This window comes from Strix uralensis, chromosome 5 (genome assembly GCF_047716275.1).
Source record: "Strix uralensis isolate ZFMK-TIS-50842 chromosome 5, bStrUra1, whole genome shotgun sequence".
In the NCBI taxonomy this organism is placed as follows: Eukaryota; Metazoa; Chordata; class Aves; order Strigiformes; family Strigidae; genus Strix; species Strix uralensis.
This window is the reverse complement of record NC_133976.1, coordinates 9,845,403-9,869,394: the sequence shown is the minus strand read 5'-3', so window position 1 is coordinate 9,869,394 and position 23,992 is coordinate 9,845,403. Positions and strand designations below refer to the sequence as shown.

Sequence of the window (23,992 nt, the reverse complement as noted above, 5' to 3'; positions counted from 1 at the left end):
AGTAGTTGGGGCTGGAAAAAATTTTTCTTATTGTTTTTATAGAATTTTAAAGCAGCCATTCCCAGGTGGAACTCCTATAAAGAAAAGCTTTATTTTAATCGACAAGCCTAAATCTAATATATAACCTCTCCATTCTTCTAAGGCATAGGCTAACACAGCAGGTGTTTCAAGTTCCTGGGAGATGCATTAAATAGACAAATTTAAACCATTCATGATTAATAAATTTTTTTTTTTTTAATTTGGAAGGGGAGGAGAATATGAAATTGTAGTGACCATACTATAAATATAGCTTTAAAATATAAATAACCCTCATAACACCTGTGTGTGGGGAAACAAAGTAATATTCTAGAGTGTGTTTAATAGAACAAGGTAAAAAAACACACTATTAAATGAAATATTGAAATGCAAGTGCATAGCAGTCACAATTTTTAAAACAGGGAACCAAAATAATGAACAAACAGCCAATAACTAGAAAATCACCTGAAGGACTGAATTCAAAGGGCTTATTAAAAATATCAAATTTACCTTCTGAAAGACCTGAGTAATTGGATGCATCATGATATAGCATGCAGGGCACACAAGGCAAGCATGTGCTTAAAGGTCTGAACAACCCATGGTTGTACATGTGCAGAAAACACTGCAGTTTCCTAAGCACATGAATGCATAAATGTCCAGGAGAGGGAGCCTGAAGGCAGTTTGCAGTGCACCATTATGGACCTGCTTTGCTTTGAAAGTTTTGCTTATCTTACAATTTGTCAGGAGAGGACCTGTACAGATCAAGGGTTAATGGGATATGTTAAACCCAGTTGGCACATCACTCCAAACAAAGCCACTGGACTGTGGGATATGAATTCGGTCTTTGCTAGTTATCAAATAAGAAAAGATGATATACACTTTTGCCTTCCAGTCTTACAGACCCGTGTTAAACACAGCTACAGCAGGCCTGAGGATGCACATCAGAGCTCTTGTTTATTAGACTGAATGAGAAAATATGATCTGGGCAGAAAGAGATTGGATTTTTTTGTTCCATTTCTTTTAAGTCAGAAGAACTAAACTGGGGCTAGGTTCCAGAGTTTATTCATGTGAAAATCACTATATAAACAATTTGAAGTTCATCAGACTGTATTATGTGTGCTTAGACTGAGTACTGGGAGTGGTGTATTTATCTGTTCTGTACAAGATGGGATGCTGATTTGGTTAGCAGCTATAGATTAGGCATCCAGTTAATATCAGATCTTGATATGTAAATCTTTTGACTGATTCATGGCTAAGCCTATTGGAAAGAGACCGTGTTCTAGATTCCTGGAAGTCCCTTATGAATCCAGCGAGTGGTTATTTAACATCTTGCTTTCTCACTTAGTCTACTGTCAATACTATCTGCCAGGCAGAGAATTAATCACAGTGAGTCACTATTTACAAAGAAAAGAGTGTGGTTATCCAAGAAGACTTCAATGACTTCAATCCAAATCCCCAAGCAAGCTATGTGATGTTACCAGAGCAAAAGCAATGAAGAGTAAAAACAATACCCATGGATTCCCCAGATGTAAAAGAAGCTACAAGGAGTATATGAACAGTCCAAACAACTTTGCCTTTCCTTCATGTAATGGAAATATCCAAGGGGATGATAAAAGAAAGAGTTTAAGGTAGTTAGTGTGAGTGAAATACCTCTGCCATTTGCCATCTGAAACCTAATGGACTCTTCTCCCACTAAGACAGAGGACACCTGTAACTGCTTAAAATATGTGTACTAACCGATATGCATTTCTCTTGACCCTATAAGATCTGAGATCCAATAGGATCCAAAAATCTGAGTCATACTTGTCAATATAAGCTAAGTATTCTGCTGGTTTTGAGTGTTAGGGACATTATTTTCATAGAATCATAGAATGGTTTGGTTTGGAAGGGACTTCAATGATCATCTAGCTCCAATCACCCTGCCACAGGCAGGGACACCTTCCTCTAGACCAGGTTGCTCAAAGCCCCGTCCAACCTGGCCTTGAACACTTCCAGGGAGGGGGCATCCACAACTTCTCTGGGCAACCTGTTCCAGTGCCTCACCACTTTCACAATGAAGAATTCCTTCCTTACATCTAATCTATGTCTACTCTCTTTCAGTTTAAAGCCATTACCCCCTCATCCCTTATCACAACATGCCCTTGTAAAAAGTCCCTCTCCAGCTTTCCTGTAGGCCCCCGTTAGGTACTGAAAGACTGCAATAAGCTCTGTCTGGAGCCTAGGCTGAACAACCCTAACTGTCTCAGCCTGTCCTCATAGGGGTGGTGCTCCAGCCCCCTGATCATCTTTGTGGCCTCCTCTGGACCCGCTCAAGCAGGTCCATGTCCTTATGTTGGGGGGCCCAGAGATGAACACAGTACTGCAGGTGGGATCTCACGAGAGTGGAGCAGAGGAGGAGAATCACCTCCCTTGATCTGCTGGTCATGCTTTTGATGCAGTCCAGGCTATGGTTGGCTTTCTGGGATGCAGATGTACATTACCGGCTCATGTTAAGCTTATTGGCAACCAACAGCCCCAAGTCCTTCTCAGCAAGACTGCTCTCAGTCCACTCATCACCCAGTCTGTATTTGTGCTTGGGATTGCCCTGACCCATGTGCAGAACCTTGCATTTTCTCCACTGATATTTTTGACATGAATAAGACATGCTTTTTTTCATCTAAGTTGTCTTGAATAGCTGAAGTTAGTTGTGGATGTTGGATTATATATAGGGAAGTAAGTTATGGTTCATAATTTAATAGAGCTAGTGGGTTTCAAATGGTCTCTAAAGAAGCTCAGAGGAAAACTCATATACAAATTCTTAGATCTTGGTTTGCTTTATATTCATGTTCATATGCAGAAACCAAGTAACATACATAACAAGAACTTGGTGTTTCTCCAGCTATCTGAAACAATATTTCATTTTAAATATTTCCATGTGTTTATGAAGCTGAAATCTTTTTATGCAAACAGCCATGATATATTCCCTCTTTGAAGTGACTAAGCACAATGAATAAAAAAACCTACCAGAACAACACTGATACTTTGACTATAGAATATTTTAAGAAACAGACTTGTATCTTCAGGGCAGTGAGCTAGTGGGAAGGTATTGCAAAGTGGACACAGCAATGACATGTGATTTGTTCTCATTCCTCATATAACATCTCAGGTCAGTAGAAGCTTAATGTAATGATCAGTCTTCATGAAATAAGGTAATACTCATTTACAGTTAAAATGACAAAAGTGTCAACCTGACTTACAGAGTGACTTGAACACATTCTTTGAGAACTTTGAGGAAGGAGACAGACTGGATTGAACTTCTTCATTCTTTTTGAAACTTCCTCATATACCACATCTAGTACATGACTTAGAGTTGGCCAGATACTAGACTAAGTCTTTTTTTTTTTCTACCTATTAAAAGTCCACAAGACCAGAAGTGCAATGGAAACACCACAGGTGACATTCTGGTAGTATAGATCAGTATACCTCCATATACCTCAGTGGAGCTATGTCAGGTTACACAAACTAGGCACCTTCATTCCTGCTCTGCAAAACGGATCAGGGAGCATGTGTATTTAATTCTACATTCTGACTTGTGGATCTGTCTCCTGTACATCTGACAGCACTCTTGATATGTTAAAGGTTTAATGAGTCATGGTTAGTTACAGATCATGTATCCCAAAGCCTCTGTGCCTAGGAGGAGGACTGATAAAGGTCATGGACAAAATGTCTGACTGTAGAGAGTAATAAAGCCTCAGCTGGTTACATGGGAGATGGATGTTCCCGCTCAAATGCCGTTGATGGCTCCATTCTTCAAGATGTCAGCAAAGTAGTTGAGCAGTTGTGGCTTCGTGAACAAAGGACAACAGGATTTCTCATCTGCTAATACGCTTTGTGTTAAAAAGGCAAAGTCAATTTGCCTCTTAGTCTTTGCTGCAAAGTTCTTTCACTCTGTGCATAGATGAATCAGACACATCGAAAAGTTGAATTTCAGTTAGGATTTTTGAAGGTAATAGTTAAGAAATAAAGGGAAATTTTGTTTTCAAGGTTAGAAAAATTCTGTCTTTGGTGTTATTCCCATGTGATCAGTGGAGCTATAGTAGGGGTGAATTTTACTTGGCATGTTTAGCCAACACTTCATCTAAAACTGATTCTCCTACATCTAATCCCCTAACGAGCCTCTTTCACTTTGTAGGGTCAGAAAATGGGAGCCAGTGTCGCTGACATCACAGATTTTCTTTTAAGGAAAAGGCAGGAAATTTCACCTCACTTCTAATTTGCTATGCAACAGTCACAAAGTGTCACTTTGTTTATTAACCAGATGTTGACGTATGATTGCAGTATAAAAGTGACCCCACAATCCAATCATAGCAATCATTAACAGGTTAGATTTGGTTTAAATAACGCCCCTTCCTGCGTTGAAAATAGGTTTAGTCCCACCCAATTGCCAAACTCAACACTGTGTTGCCAAAGGCAAGCAGAAAGATGTACCAGTTGAGCAAGAGACTTTCTACACAATATTATTGATTATTAAGAGAAAGACATCTTAACAAGAGTCACAGTTCTTGGTGGTTTCAAAGGAGCCTCTGTGAAACCAACTCTGAGATAGCACATAATATTTATTTTAGAAATCAAAACATGGCTTTAGTTTCCAGATCTTAGAGTTCTTACGATTATCAAAAATTTGTGAAGAAACAGTGACACAGGAAAATAAAGTGTATTTGCTGCTGTGAAAATACAGAAAGGCACAGCTAGGTACAAAGCACCAGAGGAGATCCTGGGTCACAATATCTACCTCGTTGCTGTTACAATCATTGATTTTATTCAATTCTCTTAGAAACTAGTCAAAATTCACTTTAAAATTAGTTTGGGTTTTTGTCCCCTAATTTTTTGATTTCCATTTTTCCTTCATCATTTGGTATTTTGTTCCTGTTGTTTTGATGGCAAATTCCAAGCAAAGCAAAATCAAGATAGTACTACTAGTTTTTCTGAGTTTTCAGAGGGAGTATCACAGAATAGCTGTTTCTGAAAGTTGACATTATCATGAACTTAATAGGTAAAAATACATTTAGAACAACGGAACTACATCTTTTACACCTATCTGAAACATTTTCTCTGAAATCCCATTACAATATTGCATTTGCTGTATTAAAGTTCCCTACTGCCATAGGGAAATAGAACTTAGGATAGCACAAGAGACAATTTCTATGTGTATATCTAGACTGCACCAAATATATGGTGCACTGGCACCCTAATTCCTTAGCTGGCTACAAAAAAAAAGCATAGCAGAGCACACTGTGACTCCCCACTGTTCCAGGCAGATGTGCTTCCTTTCCAAGGAAAACATGGCAGGGAAGGAAATGCACAGGAGCATCACCTTTATATGACTCTTAAGGTTTAGACAGACAATATGAACTCTGTTTTTCCAGATATTTTGTTTGTTTGTTATTAATACCCAGTAAAATTCTAACATGCATCGAAGTCACTTTTCAGATGAAATTTCACTTTGAAAAAGGGCTTGGACATGTGGGACCAGATGCTAGACATACATATAGTTGTCCGATTACCCTTAATAAAGACTGTAATCAGATAGCTTCCTAAGAGTTTAATGTCTGACAATAGAAATGTTTCATCATCCTAAGAACTTAATTTAAATTTTATCCTAAGATTTCTATTGCATCTTTCTGAATAATGTTTTGAAAAAAGAAGTGTTAGCAACTGCTAAGGGTCTGAAATTTGAATGTGATTCATTGCTGTATGTGAGGTTATGTGATTCATACAACCACAAGTATCTAGGTAAACAGAGCCTTAATTTTAGAAGTCTCAATATTTTGTATTGGCATTGTGTTTGACTATTCCACTGTAAAATGTAACCGTAAATTGCACATGTCCTGGGAGTAGGGCATGAAGTCTAATCTTTTACCTGCTTCAATTAATTATCCAGTTTTTGCTTTCAAATTTATATTGGTATTACAGCTCAGTAACTAGGTGATGACCATGATTTATCTTTACAGTTTAGAAATATCACATTGTTAAAAGTCTTTGTCAGAAAATAAGTAAGGGATTTTTATAGATGTTAATTTTAAGTTTTGGAATTGTTGACATTAATGAAAGATTCCCTCCTTTTTCTCAAGATAAATTTGCATTTAAAAATTTATTTTTCTACAGCTAAGCCCCCATTCCCTAAACATTCCCTCAACATTTATTTCAAGGAAACACCATAGAAGTATCACAACATAGATGTTTAATTTATCTAGCTGGACGTCCAATATGAAATTCTAAATATATTAGCCCAAAGCTTTTGACCAAGCTTAGAGCAGAAAGTTCTCCAAAATCTTAAAAATTCTTACCTCAAGAGAACCATATTCCTCCAGGCTTATTAATTGAGCCTGATCTTAAACTGCAGAATTCTTACCACTGATAACATGCACAACTCTTTAAGAAGTTTCACTCCAGCAAGACCTTAACTCTACCTTTCAATCTTGCCTTTACTTGAACATGCACCTGAACAAGGTTTACTTGAATCATGCACCTGAGTCCCTCCAAACCATCACTGGTCACTATCACTGGGTTGGTGGAAATTAGCATATTCAGTCTCTCACTTGAGCTTCTACACGAACACCTCTATATTCATCAGAGGTAATTGGAGGTAAATGCCTGAACAACTTCATTCAGGTGATGGCCACCCATTAGCTGCTTGGCTGGCTGTGTGATGTTGCAGGCTCCAGTCTCTGTAACCTGCCTGAATCACTGTGCCACCTGGAGGGACCTGCAGCAGGCTAGCTGGGGAACTCAGCTGGACCTTAGCCTGCATGGGCTAGGAAAGAAGATGGGGACCCAAGAAGGATAGCTAGGGTAATATGGCTGTAGTCCTAATTTTCAAAGGCAAAGCAGTTCAAAGAAGATGATGGAATGGTACTGGGGACTTCTTGGGAAAAGGTAAAACCTGGGGACAGGGCAGGAGAAAGGGTCTTTCTTCTATGTACACACCCAGTCCAAAACTCCGACCAGAATCAGGTCCTTCTGTCACTGGAAATGGAGCTCATGTATTAGTCTCTATTGTGCTGTTGTAGACTCCTGCATTCACAGAGCAGATCTGGTCCTTTTCTATGATAAGGGTGTGCTAACTAATCCTTCTCACTTGCTGCCACTGATCTCAGACCTGAAAAGCTCATTCTCAAGAGAGGGTGAAACAGTTTCACTGGTTCTAATTCTCCTAAACTGTTTATTCCCTTAGGCAAAATAATCAGCTAACACACCTGTGGAAAGTGAGTATGGAGCAGAGGAAAGCCGGCAGGGAAACTCCCTGAAGCCACCCACAGCTGTGCGTGCTGTCACTGGAGTATGCCCTGTGCGTAATAGCACATTAGGTAGGCATTGATCTCAGCCAGTTTATGAGGTCTGTTACAGAATTGAATCACTTGCTGCTAAAACTCATGGAGCAGAAATCGCTACTTCCTAAGCTAATCCATTTTCAAATTAGCTTCCAATTGTGACTGATGACCTCACTGCAAATCAGTTTACCTAATTGCTAACACTCACTAAGGGAAGAGAAATCAATCTTTATATCTCTCTCTTTCCCCTATTTTTCTTAATTTTTATATTCCTCACAGCTTCCTTTCACAGTGCTCCAACTGGGAAGATAGGCTTTATGAAAAAGCATAGATTGCTTAATTGCCTGTTCCTATTCAGAACACAAGAAGGGTAAAGGGAAATCAATGACTGCCAGTGCTTCACTGACAGGGGAGTTGAGAATGTGTATTCATTTGTTTGTGAAGCTTTCCTAAATTGTTACTTAGCATCTATATCAGAACAAGATACAGAGGCTTCTGCAGAAATATACTGTTTTTTGATCATTGTGCATAATTATAGGCAGTACATTTCCCAGTTTGTAATTTTAAAGACAAGTCTTAACAAGAGAATGGGCACAACAGGAAAAGGAAGATTTGATGCCCATGTAACTTTTAAAAGTGGATAGCAGAAGCAATCACAGGTTACCTCATAAATCTGTTCTAGATTACTTTCATTATTAGAAGTGGATATTTTTTTTTTCTTTCCAAGGAAGGCTATATGTAGAGATGAGAGTGCATAAAGAATACCTTACACAAGCATACTTCAAACTGAAGAACAGAAAAGACAGAATCAAAACAACAAATATAGGTACATCCCATTTTAAAAAAAGCTCAGACCTATGTCAAATTACAGAGGCCTTCTCTGGGACAAACAAGTATCTCAGTCTGAACCCTCCCTAAATTTGATGGCATTGAATTCCAAGCACATACCTCTTCAGACCTGACAAATTTATATGTAACATATATTCTACATGGTAAGATAGAATGTACAGCAATGTACAACATAAATAAGTTCTATCAGAGTACCGTGGAAACTTATATCTATTTTTTTTTATATTATTAGTCATGTAAATCTAAGAAATTATACAAAAAGAATGAAAAAGGAAAAAATAGGCACTTAACACTAATTCAGTAAAATAAGTCATACAGACCTATCCAAGCTCTTCCTCAAAGCAGTCAGCACAAATTAAGTAACCATTAAGTTCATCCTACACTGACTCAAAATAGAAGGCAGTGAGAAAAGAGTCTTTGTGCAGCTGAGTAAGGGACAGTCCCGATTTCCATTTTGCTGTGTCAGCTAGCTCAGAAGCAAATCTGCATTTCCTCCTGGAGAGATACAGATGTACTTTTTTAATAACAAAATAGCCAATATGTCTCTAAATATGATTATCATAACCACATATAACTTGTTGTACAACTATGCTCAGCTTCATAAGTAGGGCAGAAAGCCAGAAAATGTGGTGAACATATCCTCTTCCTCAACCCCTTGACCTACTAGTGTGATGTTTATCTTCATGCTGACATTCCTAAAAATCTATATTTCCCCCTTGAATCAAGCTACCATATATTGAGAACAGAATAGCAACTAATATTCTTTTGGCATTTCAGAAACATTTTTTCTTTGCATAAATTGCCTTGCTTTTGCTTTCCTTTTGCACGCCTCTGTCTTCATTGCGTCCATGTTTTATTTCTGACTGTGACTCTTTGCAGCCACTCCTGGTTACATGTTAAAAAAATCCCAAGGAAACATTGTGGCTTGTGGTTTCAAATGTCAGTTTTACTATGTCCCTGAAGTTTAGACATGAATGACATGTTGACCTTTGAAGTAGCATTGTCCTGGGACATAGCTGAGATTTTCTGTTAGAGTGAGGTTTGACTTTAACAGAAGAGGAATGTTCAGATAGGCTGATGGGTACTTGGCCCCTGGCTAGGCTAAAAGTATAGCTTTCCCTCTCAGGCCTAATTCCTAGCATAGGAATGCAGAGACAAAAGGAAACACAATAGTGAGATAAATCTAGCAGAAGGTCTTCTGAGCAACTTTATAGAAGTTTAAGCTATAAATTGGAATGCATACTTCTTCCTGTGGTTATTTAATCCATTTTTGACTGTGCCTAATATATCATTAAAATATGCAATGCTATTCTGAAATTTAGATGGATTGATGCGTGTTTTTTTCTTGGGGGAAATGTGTTGTGAGAGCTCTAAAGTAATAGGATAAGGTATAGCTTATTTTCTTAAGAGTTCCTTAATCAGCATTAGTATGTAACTCAGATTCCAAAATATTTGGAACCCCACTGAAACAAATAGAAGTGTTGGAGGAACAGAGATGCACTAGTGACCTCAGAGCAATTTTTAATATTCTTAAGTGTTGCTTCCAAGTACTGAAGTCTTTTGAAGTGGTGTCTAGCTATTTTTCTATGATATCTGGGGATAAGCTCTATTCTTTATTTATCTAAGCAGGAGTTCTCCTTCAGTGAATCTCATAATATTAAAGAAGCTAATCGAATTAAGTAATTATAAAAGGTACTAGAGACCAAACCTATGAAACCAAACTCATCTGCTATTAAGAATGCTAAATGTCATTGTAATTTTCCCATCCATTTCAAAGAGTATTCAGAAATGAGATTTAGTCAATGTGTGTGTAAATCTAGCTTTCCGATAGGACCTTCAACAAAGTAACCAATGTGACAGATGATAAACTCCTATCAGGAAGTATGAGGATACCACCAAAATGCACTAAGTACTTGTAATTGCTTTCCAACAAGCACAAATGACTATGATGGTACACAAGATAGTGATCTGGGACATTAAAGTCAACTCTTACTAGCATTTCTGTCCTTCCATTGCTCAAATCCTGGCAAAAAACCCCCAAATATAAATAAGCCCAAAACTACAGACCAGCCATGTGACCTAAACAAAGAGAAGAGCAAAAAGCAGTGAAGCTCATCTGGAAGAAGGAGAAAAACAACAATGTAATGAAAGACAGCAGAAACAAAGGCCCGCTAAACTACTTCCCTCAAGGTCACACTAGTTCAGAAGCAGTTGCAGAATCACATTCTCGATAAAAAGGATTATACAGGAAGGATGTGGTTGATTTTGCAGATACCTGTTTGAAAACCAGTAAAGTGATGCAAAGATAAAATATGGAAGGGGAGAGGGAAATCACAGCCTTTAACTTTTTCTGAACACAGACAGTTGAGCCTTAGTCTGCTAAATCTAGGAAATGATTTCTCAAGTGTTTGTTGCTCACTAACCAAACTAAATCATCCTTTGCATTACACAAATATAGGGTTGGGGTTTTTTTGCTGTTTTTGATTTAGGCCCATGTATGTTGGCTTATCAAAGCTCCTACATGGGAAAGAAAGTATTTAAATGTACACTGTGTGAGGACTGGCAGATACTTGATACTACTTTGGAACCAGAATATAAAGCATCAAAGTTTGTGACAGAAATGGAATAAATCTCAGAAACAGAAGTCATTGACTTTTTGGTATAAGAAAAACATTAATTTGCCAGCATTTTCAAAAAACTCCAGGTTGGGCAACTGAGACTATGGCTTTGGTTCAAGAATACTTCCCTTCTAGAGACAAAGAAAATACAAACTTGCTTATAAAGCTAAACTTCACTGAAGGATATCAGCCTGTCACTGAATACCACAGCCCTTCTCACCAAGGCATGGTGGTATGCAAGACAATGATTCTGAGACCCTTTCTTCTCACAGCCTCAATGACCTCTAAAATAACGTTCTAACCCCACCCCCCCCACACCCCACCCCCACCCCGGCACTGCTTTCTAGTAGGAAAGACAATGAGGAAACAACATTTGAAAAGAACTGAAAATGCTACTTTCTCCGATGAATGTAAAATAACCTGTATTAGAGGACTCAGTTTTAATTATCTGTATTTTAAAGATAAAAAACCCCAACCAACAAATACCTTTACACTCTTCAATCACTATAAATGGTACAAAAGTAGACATAATTCATGCTAAATTTGAAGCTCTTTTACTCTCCCATACTGATGTGAAATAAAACTGAAAATCAGACCTGTTGTTATTTCTGTATAAGCTGTCCATTAGAATAAAAAGACATTTTTGCTATGACTTCAAAACTAGGTTCATATCTGGGAGAATCTATAGAATGGCTGTCAAGATTTATACCATTATCTGACTACTGATGGATTTAATAATCACATCATGATTCCGTACTCCAACTTTCTGGAGTACAATCCTGCCAAGAAAAAAGATGTATCTGCATATCACATGGATTTTTATATTCTAACATTTGTAAAATAATAAATTATCTACTGCAGCTGATTAAGACAATATTGGTATGTAAGACTGAAAAAGTGCAACTACTGCTTAAAATCATTTGAAAGAAATTAGAATTACTGGAGTTCAATGGATATCTCTTAAAGTTCTTGGAATTAAGTGTAGTATTGTACTAAGCATAGCAGAAAGCTTATGATGGTGAAATATCTATGCGATCTTTCTTTTTTTCTTTTCATAAACTATCATGAACATACCAAAAAGATATACATACAAGAGAACAGAAGGAGAAACACAGTATCTACTATGTTGCTGTCATGACTGACATTTTAATTGGCTCACAAGTGTATGGGGACTGCAGTATGTTTAGACTTAATTTCCACATGTACGATACAGCCATTACAACTAGTCTTTTCTACATCTGGGAATTAGTTTATAGCATTGCAACTGTTGCTCATCTGGTCTTCTGCTGTCTTTGCCACGAACATGAGGCTTGACAGAGAAACTGTGGCTGGATAAAATAGCTAGCAGATATTAATGTAGTCCCCTTAGGTATACTAGTTGAGAACATACCTCTGTAAGCAGAGAGAAGCCCAAACCACAATGTTTAGAATTGGAGCTAAATAAAATAGGGATTGCAGACTTTGAGTGTTTCTTCTTGTGTTGGAATGGGAAAGGCAGGGTGGGTGAAAAGTACAGTAGGTACGACAGCACATGCAAACAACCAGTGCTGGAACACATCTCATGAGGACTGCTGTTGTTCAACTGCAGCTTTCAGGGCACATATACATGGAGAAAAGGCCATCTGCATTACAGCTGCTTGGGACTTCTCCAGCAAAGACCCCTTTCTATCCAAAAATTATGATTCATCAGAACATTTTATTTCTTTTTTCCTAATGAAAACTAAATTTTCAAGAACATTTTTATTCTAAAGTTTTCTCAGATATATTCATCATAGAATATTCCAAAGGAGTACATTTGCTTTGACTGTACTTTTACTTAGACAAAACATGAGAACAGAGAATTAATGCATGTGTGTCATGATTCAGTGAAGATAATTTATATAAATGTGGAACATCAATCAGAAAGACTGTATCTCTTCAAGGATATAGAGCACAGAGAGACATCCTTAGAGACACTTCACAAACAGGGCTTTGCCCCATCTCCCTCTTGAGGGATCAAGATGAACCAAAAAAAGAGTGAGATCTGAACTGCAGTCTCCCACATCCCCTGAGTTATAGAACGATCCTCCATAGAAATTTCATTCTTTTGTCACCATCAAGTCAACTGGACTCTGGCCCCTTATTTAAGTATTTTCACAAACCTAAACAGTTGCAATAAAAGCAACAAAAAATCCCTGATTTTGTTCCAGGATTTATCAGAGACATGAGAGAAAAGGAGTTTTGTTTGTTTTGCTTTTTAATCATACATGATCTTCATAACTATTGAGCTATTTTAGAGCATTCACATATCAGTATTACTAAGAAAATAAGGAGAAAGGGGTTTGGAGGTTTGGCTGGGTTTTTTTTTTGTTGTTTTTGTTTTTTTCCCTATCCTGTTTTTCCTTTACACAATTTGATTTAGCATGATGAAGAAAATAAAACGAAACCCCAAACCCTGAAATCTTTCAGAAACCAGAGTTCCAGTTTTCCAGCCAGCCCTCATCCACATGGAGGCCAAATGCTTTTGTCATATTATTAATTCAGTCTGCACAAGAGGTTGTGGTTCTCTTGATAGAGGAACTCTGCTATGAAATGTGGTGCCAGAAAATCTGACAAGTGCCCTCCCTCCCAGTACAATATTTTGGAGAGAGGAAGCACAGAGCAGAAGGCAGCGTCTCTGTGGGTTGTTGGGGGATGGTTTGCATAATGCTTACAATTCTTTGTAGTGTGGTTTGAAGGGAGAGAAAGTTGGAACTTTTTAACAGCCCTTCTCTCCATCTCCTGCAGTTTATACAGGACAAAGAGAAACCTAGCAAAAAGAAGAAATCAATGTTGTTGCTTTCCTGCCTTTTCTACCATCTTAGAACAAGGTCTACCAGCAAAGTCTAGTAGATCATGCGTTACAGCCAGTGTCTGGAAACACATTTAGGAAAGGTTTTGGCAGTACAATAAAACCAAATATTTCACGAGAATGAGTGCTCAGTTTCAGATGCTGTTTTAAACCACGTTCAACCATACGAAATGTGTGGTTTTCTGGTTTTGTTATTTTTATCTCCCACCCCTATTTTAAAATACCTGAGAACTACTTTTAATACTTCTTTCACCTTTCAGGTAAATGTATTAGCAGTCATATTGACCACTGTGAACAGAAGCATTAGATCTTAGGAAGATGACTGAAACCCTAATAAATTTGAAACCGTTTTCAATTAGTACACAGGAAATTTACTTTGTGAGCCATGACTTGTTTTATTAGTGCCCTGGAGGGCAATTTAGATTGGAAAAATCAGGACATCATTGTTTGCCAAAAAAAGAAAACAGATACTTAGCTTTCATCTATAGTCTGGGATACAGCCATGAAAATGTGACTAAAATATTATTGAGTATCAAAAAATATTTATACATTGGGGTCAATCATAGTTCCAGAGTGTTGGAAACGACATTCATCCCATCTTAAAGTGTGTACTTAACTTGGAAGTTTGCCACTTGCTAACATACTGCTTTTACTTTTTAATGAACCCAAAGTAAAACCTTTATATTACATTTTTAATAGGCACAATTAAAATATGGGAACAGTTGCTCAAGAAAGAGAAACCTCCTTAAAATGTATCATACCTTTTGAACTTTAGTCACCTGTGTTTTCTGTTGGGTTACATCATATACCCTATTCTCTATTTTTCTTCTCTGTTTTTACTCAGGTTCTCAGCCAGGAATAAAAACTTACATTAAAGGCATAGAACAGAAAGAAGTAGGTACAGAGAAGGGCTCCTACCAGTGCAGAATGCCTTCTAAAAATATGAATAGCAGGATCAACTTTTATTACTGCAAAATTTGTTCTGCCAATTGTAGTCTGGTCAGTAAAGTGAAGGAGAGGATACACCTGATGAAACAACTCTTAATATGTCTTTGCCTGACGTACACAAGCATCAACTACAAAAGTGTTCCTTGTATGTTAACCTGCCTTGACCTCATCCACCTGAATAAGGGCCTCTTGCAGTGTGGTCTATAATTTTTCAATACTTTTTAATCATAGCCACGTCAATGTCTTTCACACTTCAGCAAGCTCCTTCAAATGATGCCAAGCTCAGTTAGATTCAGCAGCACTGGACCATGGCTTAAACACTTAGGGCTAAATTATCATAACTCTTTCTTGGCCGTGCAAGGGAGGGAGAATTGTCCCCTCCTTTTTCCCCCACTGTGAATGTAACTCCAGAGGGAAAGACAGGAATATGAGAAGACCCTGGTGCACTTTGCTCCATATGCACCAGCTGATACATAGGGTGAGAAACAAAATTCTCTAAGAAAAGAGGTGAAGTGCTTTAGTCTTTTCACCAAAGCATGCACTGGAAGGATGCGACTCAAAACAAGTATTCATACCATTTACCATTAGGTTTCACCTGTACAATGAGCTCACTGTAATTAGGTAAAAGAGGCTGCTCCAGAAAATAATTCAGAACATCTAAATAAAACTAGTACTCAAAGCCAACCTCTGTGAGAAAAACCTATATGAATAGTGATCATAATTACTCCAGGGTTCACAGAAGTGAAATTACCCCATAGTCAGTCACAATTCCTATTAAAAAAGGAACATTAAAAAATACAGGGGCATTCAGTAATGAATCTCCAGATAAATACAAGTTTTGTGAGGGTATTAAAAGGCCTTATGGTTTTCCTTTCCCATATGAAGTTTTCACCTTCAAGATCTATGCTTCTCAAATCAATCATAGATGCAGTGTCTGAGCTCTTACACCTGAAATAATTTCAGACATGCAAATATCCAGCCAAGAGTTTAACTTGCAAGAGTGAACTCTTGTAAATGTTGCTTCCTCCAGAACAAAAAGGCTACCAGGTGTGAAAACAGCATTTACCGTTCAGAGCTGTAGTGTACCTACAGTCCTATCACACATTCACACTCTGGATGCATCTGACCCTGAGGCAGAAATACCATAGTTGCACTTCCCAGCTCCCCTGGAGGGAAGGACCTTGGCATGTCCATCCACCGAAATCTCCCAAACAGAAGCGAAACATACGAATGGCATCCTAATGAGCCAGGTCCCACCTCAGTAAGCAGGCATGACGTTGTCAGGACACATATCAAGGACCAGAACTGTAGAGCACATCCTGGGCTGCACCTATGCCTTATTATAAGCATGGTCTCCATCAAAACAGCTGTGTCTATCTGAACTTCTAGCTGCGGTTTTAACAGAAAATTAATCAAAACTATCATTCTAATCCTTTACATAAATTTCAAAGTATTAGGATCTTTAAGGAACATAGTAACACTATACAGAATTCTTCATTACTGGGACACAAACAGGAATGAACAGTTAGCTTTAACTTATTTAAATACAGAAAAGAAAAAGAAAAAGAGCTTACCTCACACAGCCACAAGTGTTTAATGGTCAAAACAAAATTATCCAGTTTGATTGATGTTTCTTTTGATACTCCTAGAGGAAAATAATTTTATATTTGAAAAATACAGCTAATTTACAGAAGAACCCATAAAAGTTTACCTACCTATTTTGAAAAGTAAATAAGAACATAATCAGTTACCATAGAATTGCTTTAACGCATCCAAAACCTTGACTATATAACAGGGAACATTCTAAATTCAATACAATTTGGGAAAGTCCATGGCAGAGGGCTTGTGATGAAACGCAGTCGTATTGCTCATATAAAATATCAGCTTTTTTGCTGTAATGAGGCGAAGTCATCTTGGTTTGCAACTGCCGTTTGTTAGGATTGTCTCATTAATAGAAAAAAAAAAAAACAAAACCAACAAACCAACACTCCCCTCCAAGTTTCTAAATGCATCAATTTTTATTGGAATTAAGTTACATCTCCTTATAAAGGCAAGCCTAGACATAAGACATTGAACCAAGTAAGTTTTACTTCTTGAAACATTATAGCATGGTTTTACTTTGGCCCACTCAGTTAATCTTGCTTCGGAAAAGGGGAGGGAGGGAACATTTATTTGGAGAAGGGACATGGAGTTTTACAGTGCTGTATGAATAGCACACAGCACAGGTGTGGAGCATTGCATAAATAACCCTATGGCAAAAAAACAGCAAGCAAGAGCACAGGGAACCTGATCTTACATTAGCCAGAATGCTGTAACACAGATGTCGGATTGCCTGTGCTTAGGAGTGAGACAGAACTACTACACTTTTTGGACTTATAAGTCTACTCACACACATATGTGGGCATCCACAAAGGCTAACTCCAGCCAAGGAAAGTTGATTAGAAAACCAAGTTCATTTTGAGTAGCTCAGAGCACCTAACTAAACTTCAGCTGTAAAGGAGCCTCACTCTCTTCACCTAAAAATCTCAGATAATTCATCTTCCTACACTAACCTCAGACTACATGAAACCCCCTTTCTCCATTCAGTCTGTTCTATTTGTTTTGGGTTTTGTTTGGTTGGGTTTTTTTTCTCTGAAAAGGTGAAAGAAAACAAACTAAATGAAAAATATTTAAGACTTTCTACAACTCATTAAGAAGAAATTTGCTCATGTAAGTGGGCCTTCCAGGCACTGGCACATAACTTCTGCTGGCAATATGACAAACTTACCACTGCCTGATGCCTGTCACATGAGCATGAACACCCTGGGCTGCAGTTTCCTGCTCTGGGACCTAGAGCATGCCCTGGATCAAGAGAGGCTAAAGAGTGACTGAGCTGTGAATGATCAGAGAAAAATAGTTTTCAATACTTTCTGTATGGAATTTATCCATGAAAGATCAAGTCCAAATGGAACTAAACCCAGTTTGGTCTACAGTTGGTTCATTTCACTGAACATTTAAAATTAAAGATTTCTTTTTGGAACACATGGACTGTGTTGTTTAATTCTGTTATATATCTGACAGCAGATGCTATAGGACCCTACAGATTTGGAGGATACATCTTGTGTTTTAATATGTGCTTGCACAATGCCTAACATTCCTTGGCAAATAAGTTAGTAACATTCTCACGTAGAATTATGCAAGGTCTTGCTTGTTACATGCAAGTATAGTATATAAAAAAAAATTATATTTGGATCATGATTTACAGTTTCACTGAAGTGCTCTGGCTTTCTAAATGTGATTGACACAGAAGGAACTACGCTAAACATTTTTTTAAAATAAGGAGGAAGTAAATGAGATTACAGGATACTTTTCTTGTATAAATGTATTACAAGAAGTTTGCTGAAAGACAGTCTAGTCTCTAGTTCTAAAGAGCTGGCAGATAAAACCCCTCATCCAGTGGAAGAAACCAGTGTTATGAACTCGTCCACATCAGCTGTCAAACAGAAGCCAACGTGCACAATTAACATAATTAGGAAAAAAAGTTTTAATATCTCAAAAATACAAGAGTTGATCTTCTGTAACCTACACTGTCAATGTTTTAAAATGAAATAAATTACCTTATCTGCTAAAGGGAACAAAGTTAATAAGCCTTTTTTTCTTTTTTTTTTTTTTTTTTTCTTTTTTTTTAAGCTATATAATAGCTGCTGATTTGCTCTCCAGGGGTACTTTTAAATTTTTTCCCCTAGTGTTCTTCTTTTCAGTCTAAAGACAAATTTCAGGCCTTACTCTGCCTTGTGTTAAAACCTGAACAAAGCCCAGTGAAGGAAGTAGAAGACATTTCAATGAACTATGGTAACACGACCGAAACTTGATGCAAACCCATCAAATCTAACAGACCTAGATCTGTAGAGGCTAACATTTCAAAAGTAAACCTAGAAAGTGGAAGGCTACAGAGGGTGGAAGCAAGGACAGGCAGCCTCACAGGAATACAGAGAAATTGTCCGAGCAGCCAGGGATCAGGTTAGGAAAGCCAAAGCCTTGATAGAACTGAATCTGGCCAGGGATGTCAAGAGCAACAAGAAAAGCTTCTATAGGTATGTTGGTGATAAAGGAAGACTAGGGAAAATGTGGACCCTCTCCAGAAGGAAATGTGAGATCTGGTTACCCAGTATATGGAGAAAGCTGAGGTACTAAACACCTTTTTTGCTTCAGTCTTCACCAACAAGTGCTCCAGCCACACTGCCCGAGCAGCAGAAGGCAACGTCAGGGACTGGGAGAGTGAAGAACTGCCCAGTGTAGGAGAAGATCAGGTTTGAGACCATCTATGGAACCTGAAGATGTACAAGTCCATGGGACCTGATAAGATGTATCCGTGGGTCCTGAGAGAACTGACAGATGAAGTGGCTAAGCTACTATCCATCATGGCAGTCTGGTGAAGTCCCAGCTGACTGGAAAAGGGGAAACATAATACCCATTTTTAAAAAGGGAAAAAGGAAGGCCAGTGGAACTACAAGCCAGTCAGTCTCACCTCTGTGCCTGGCAAGATCATGGAGCAGATCCTCCTGGAAACTATGCTAGGGCACATGGAAAATAAGGAGGTGGTTGGTGACAGCCAACATGGCTTCACTAAGGGCAAATCATGCCTGAAAAAATACTCTTCTACAACAAGGTAACAGCACTGGTGGATAAGGGAAGAGCAACTGGTTTCATCTACCTGGACCTGTGCAAAGCATTTGACATACTTGTCTCTAAATTGGAGATACATGGATCTGATGGATAGACAACTCGGTCAGTAAAGAATTGGCTGGATGTTTGCACTCAAAGAGTTGTGGTCAATGGTTCGATGTCCAAATGGAGACCAGTGACAAGTGTTGTTCCTCAGGGGTGGGTTTTGGGACTGGCGCTATTTAACATCTTTGTCAGTGACATGGACAGTGGGATCGAGTGCACCCTCAGCAAGTTTGTCAGTGGCACCAAATTGTGTGGTGTGGTCAACATGCTGGAGGGAAGGGATGTGCTATCCAGAGGCACCTGGACAGGCTGGAGAGGTTAGCCTTTGCGAACCCCATGAAGTTCAACAAGGCCAAGTGCAAGGTCCTGCACATGGGTCAGGGAAATCCCAAGCACAAATACAGTCTGAGTGATAAGTGGATTGAGAGCAGCCCTGAAGAGAAGGACTTGTGGCTATTGGTGGGTGAAAAACTGAATATGAGCAAGCAATGTGCGCTTGCAGCCCAGAAAGCCAACAGTATCCTGGACTGCTTCATGAAAGTTGTGGCTAGCATGTCAAGGAAGGTGATTCTTCCCCTCCACTCTGCTTTTGTGAGACCCCACCTGCAGTACTGCATCCAGCTCTGGGGTCCCCAGCGCAAGAAAGACATGAACCTGTTGGAGCAAGTCCAGAGGAGACCATGAAGATGATCAGGGGGCTGGAGCACCTCCCTTATGAGGGCAGGCTGAGAGAGTTGGGGTTGTTCAACCTGGAGAAGAGAAAGCTCTGGGGACACCTTATTGCAGTCTTTCAGTACCTAAAGGCGGCTACAGGAGAGATAGGGAGGAACTCTTTATCGGCAGTGTAGTGATAGGACAAGGGGTAATGAAAGAGGGTAGACTTAGATTAGATGTAAGGAAGAAATTCTTTCCTGTGAGGGTGGTGAGGCACTGGAACAGGTTGCCCAGAGAAGTCGTAGCTGCCCCCTCCCTGGAAGTGTTCAAGGCCAGGTTGGACGGGGCTTTGAACAACCTGCTCTAGTGAAATGTGTCCTTGTCCATGGCAGGGGGGTTGGAACTAGATGATCTTTAAAGTCCCTTCCAACCCAAACCGTTCTATGATTCTATGATTCTAAACTGAGACAGATCTCATAAAAGCTACCTCTACAGATTCTTGCATTTTATCTTTTCTTAATCTGATCCTCACCAATTATTTGGGAAGACAACTGAGAGTGTCCTAGGAGTATTAAACAGTTTAGCACTCCAGTTTTCCTAGAGCTTTATTAATCACTGCACTAGCTCTGTGAATATCCTGCTAATCCAGTCCTCTGGACAATACTTTTTTCCTAAAAAAAGAAAAAAATAACTGGTTTCAAAACACTTTAAATCCAAAGTTTCTCTCTTTTCTGTGATATATATGCCCATAACTAAACTATTGACTTTAACGTAGAACAGCTGAACAAAGCATATTCTTAATTATAGTAGAATTAGTGTGATATTAAAATATTATTATTATGATGCTTCTGTTAAAGTTCTATCAACACTTTCCAGAGATATGGCAACAGCTGTATTTTGAAAGTTTTATCATCTGGTCAGAAAAGCATTCTCCATACTAAAGTTTCCAATTAAAATTGTGTATTAAAGAGATTATGCTTTTTAAATTCAGATGTAGAAAAGATCCAGATCTGTAAGCCACAAAATCATAAAATAAATTAAATGATTCATCATTAAGGGTTTTTTCCTGCTTTTTAAGCTGACTTTCTAGCATCACAGAAAATACACTAAAAAAAAAAAAGAAATTATCAGGCTTTTTTAAGATTCTCAAGAGGGGCATCAAAAGTTTAAGCACCCAACATTATTAATCCCTTCTGAAATTCTTATTGCAGGTGCATGCATTTCTTTCTTGTACATGTGAAGCCCAATCCAAACCTCTCAGTCATAAATAGAACGAGTACCACTGATTTTAAACATCTTTACTAGTCCACCTCTCCAGGCAAGGATGGACTGACAATATTCTTGTACCTCTTTTAGACATTTTCCGCAAACAAGTATTTTATGGCTTAAACACAATGATGTGAAGACCAACCCACCCACCCACATGTATATATACACATGCATGTAGAAAGGAAGACTAATCTTTACTAAACAATTTGTAGGATCCTCACTCCTTTTTCTTGTATGCTCCCACTACTTCAGGGTGAGTCACAGGAGCCAAACTACCTCCTGCTATGTTTTACAGCTGAGGTTTCTCAGTCCTTTATAGGCACCATTTCACTGCTTTCCAGCTGGCTCTGATAATCAAATATGGGCAACTGAGTCCAGTCCTACCTCCCTGCTCCCCGAACAACTGCTCTAGAATTGAAAGGAATAGACCACCCTGTTAAATGTCCTACGATTAAAACAAAAAAAAATGTAATAGGAAAATTTGCTCATTTTTTTGTTTCTTACAAAAGGAAGAGGGAGAACAGAGGGGGAGCTTTTGTAGATATGATTAACTTCTACTCACTTGAAAGTCCAATTTGGAAATAAAATGTTGAACTATGAGATTTGCAAACATACACCAATTTTAAGTTAAGCAGATATTTCATGTACACTTTACTATGTTAGCTTTGTCTGTGGAATTCTCCACATATGAAATGTTAGTTTGGGTAGCTATTTTGATTAATGGGCTTATGCAGACTTGGAATAAATTCAGATGAAATAACTCTTCATGCTTCCATGTTTAAACTTTTTTTTTTTTTCACTCTATGATTATATGATATATATACAATATATGCTAGAAAGGTCTTAGTGATAGGTAAGAGATAATTCCATGAGCTCACTGTCTGAACTACTGAGCTTGAGTTGACACAGGACCCCCTGGAAGGAAGGATGGTATTTCCTTGAGACCAAATGCGGATGTCCATATCCATGCCACCAGCTGGGAGAGGCTCCCTGGGCCAACAGAGGAAGCATGAAAAAGAAGACTGAGTTTGAGTCTAAGGACAGAGACTCCTAAGAAAAGCAGAAAAAAAACATGAGGCAGCAATAGGAAAGGGGGTTTGTCCAGGTAACAGGAATCCCAGTGCTGACTGGGAACAAGATATAGATCTGAAAATTATAGCGGGCAAGAGGAAGATTTCAAATAATTTTAATTTCCTTAACCTAAGATCTCTGAGCTTTCTCTGAGTCACCGTTTTGGTTTTGGTTTGGTTTTGGGTTTTGTTTTGGTTTTTTTTTAAATCAAATGCAATTTTGAAGATCTGTCTTTTTTCTCACTCTAAAAAAATGTTTAGACAGGCTCATCTCAAAACTATGCCTGACTTGAATCCTATCATAGCATCTCATCAAGTACACACAGCTAGCAATGCGAGGGCATACATTTTTATAAAGATATTCCTCATTGACATTCTACATCAATATTTGCATAAGAAAGTTGTCCTAAGAGGTGATGTTTGGCTTTGACCCAGTGCTAGAACTGTTTGTCACAAAGCCTTGAGATAAGCAAGCAGATTGAAGTTATGTAAAACATATTTTTGTGTTCTGCACAAAGATAAACTTTATCCCAGACATAATAATTGTATGATGAGTGATAGCATTTGAGAGAAAATATTCTTTTAATGGAGAAATGGCATGTTATTGTAAATATCATTTTTACTCCCCAAGACATCTCCAGGGGTCTATTTCTGAAAATGTGACTTTTCGAAATTAGACGCACAGATAGGCAAAGTCTCCGCTTGTGTTTGGACAAAGTACATTCAAGTCTTGTTATTTGGGTTTCGTGGTCTCCAGTTGTCATAAACATTCTCAGAAGCTATATTATGGATACTATCGTGCGTGCATAAAATTTTGGAATCTCACCAACAGGGAAAGTGATGTAGAAACGTTTTCCTGTCTTTGAAACTATCAATGAAAATGAACACAGGCATTTTCAGAACTGGCCTTATTAATGAAAGCCTTTCCTGGCTGGTATGCATAAGGGCAACCATATTATTCCCAATGAAAAACAGCTTTGGAAAGTGAAGGAAAATACCTCATGGGTGGTCTTCTAAGAAAATAAAACCAGAGTTTTATACTGTTGCTGCATCTAAAAAAAAAAAAAAAAAAAAAAAAAAAAAGAAAAAAGAAAAGGTATCTAATGGTTATTTTTGGGTCCCAGAGGCACAGGAGCAAGATGCCATATTTGAGTCCAACAGGATCTATATTCTGTCCTTCTCAGACTGGTTATTTGAAATGCCATATGTTTCCCAAATCTGATTCAAAGTGAATTAAATTATAAAGAGTTTCACTCCTTGAACTGGTTGAAGCAAGATTGCTATGGAGGTGAGGCACAACTGAAAGCTGCTTGTATCAACTGAGAGTCTAAATGGACCGTAATAGGCTTTGGAATAGACTTTTACCCTAGAGCAGAGGTGTCCAAGATATTTGATGTTCTGGCATTAGCAGAACTCCAGTCTTACACTTGAGCAATTGCGTACTTTGTGGAATCTGGCATTCTGTGTCTGATTCATATTTTTAAATTCTTTGCTTCTGCTTCCTGTCAACCATGCACTACTGTCTTTGGCTACATCTTTATTACATAGATATATACCCATTTCTGCTCTTTTTAAGATGGGGTGATTAAATTTTCTGGTATTTGGGACAAAAATAGAGTCACGAAAAATTGAGTTGTCTTTCTGGTATAAATTTCATTCTATTTTAGTACACTGACAAAAACTAGAATTTGGAGGAGAAGAAAAAGTAGAAACCTTCTA

General features: G+C 38.2%; 1 protein-coding gene across 4 annotated transcripts in view; it reads right to left on the bottom strand.

Annotated features, from left to right (window-relative positions):
* Positions 1–23,992, bottom strand: part of SEMA3A (semaphorin 3A) — a 338,890-nt gene that overhangs the window by 226,053 nt on the left and 88,845 nt on the right. Inside the window, exon 2 of one of the 4 annotated variants that reach the window (XM_074869851.1) lies at positions 16,145–16,215. The exons of the other annotated variants lie outside the window; for them this stretch is intronic. The gene's annotated coding sequence lies outside the window, so the exon portion shown is untranslated. The remainder of the gene's footprint in view (positions 1–16,144; positions 16,216–23,992) is intronic. 4 annotated transcript variants of the gene reach the window in all.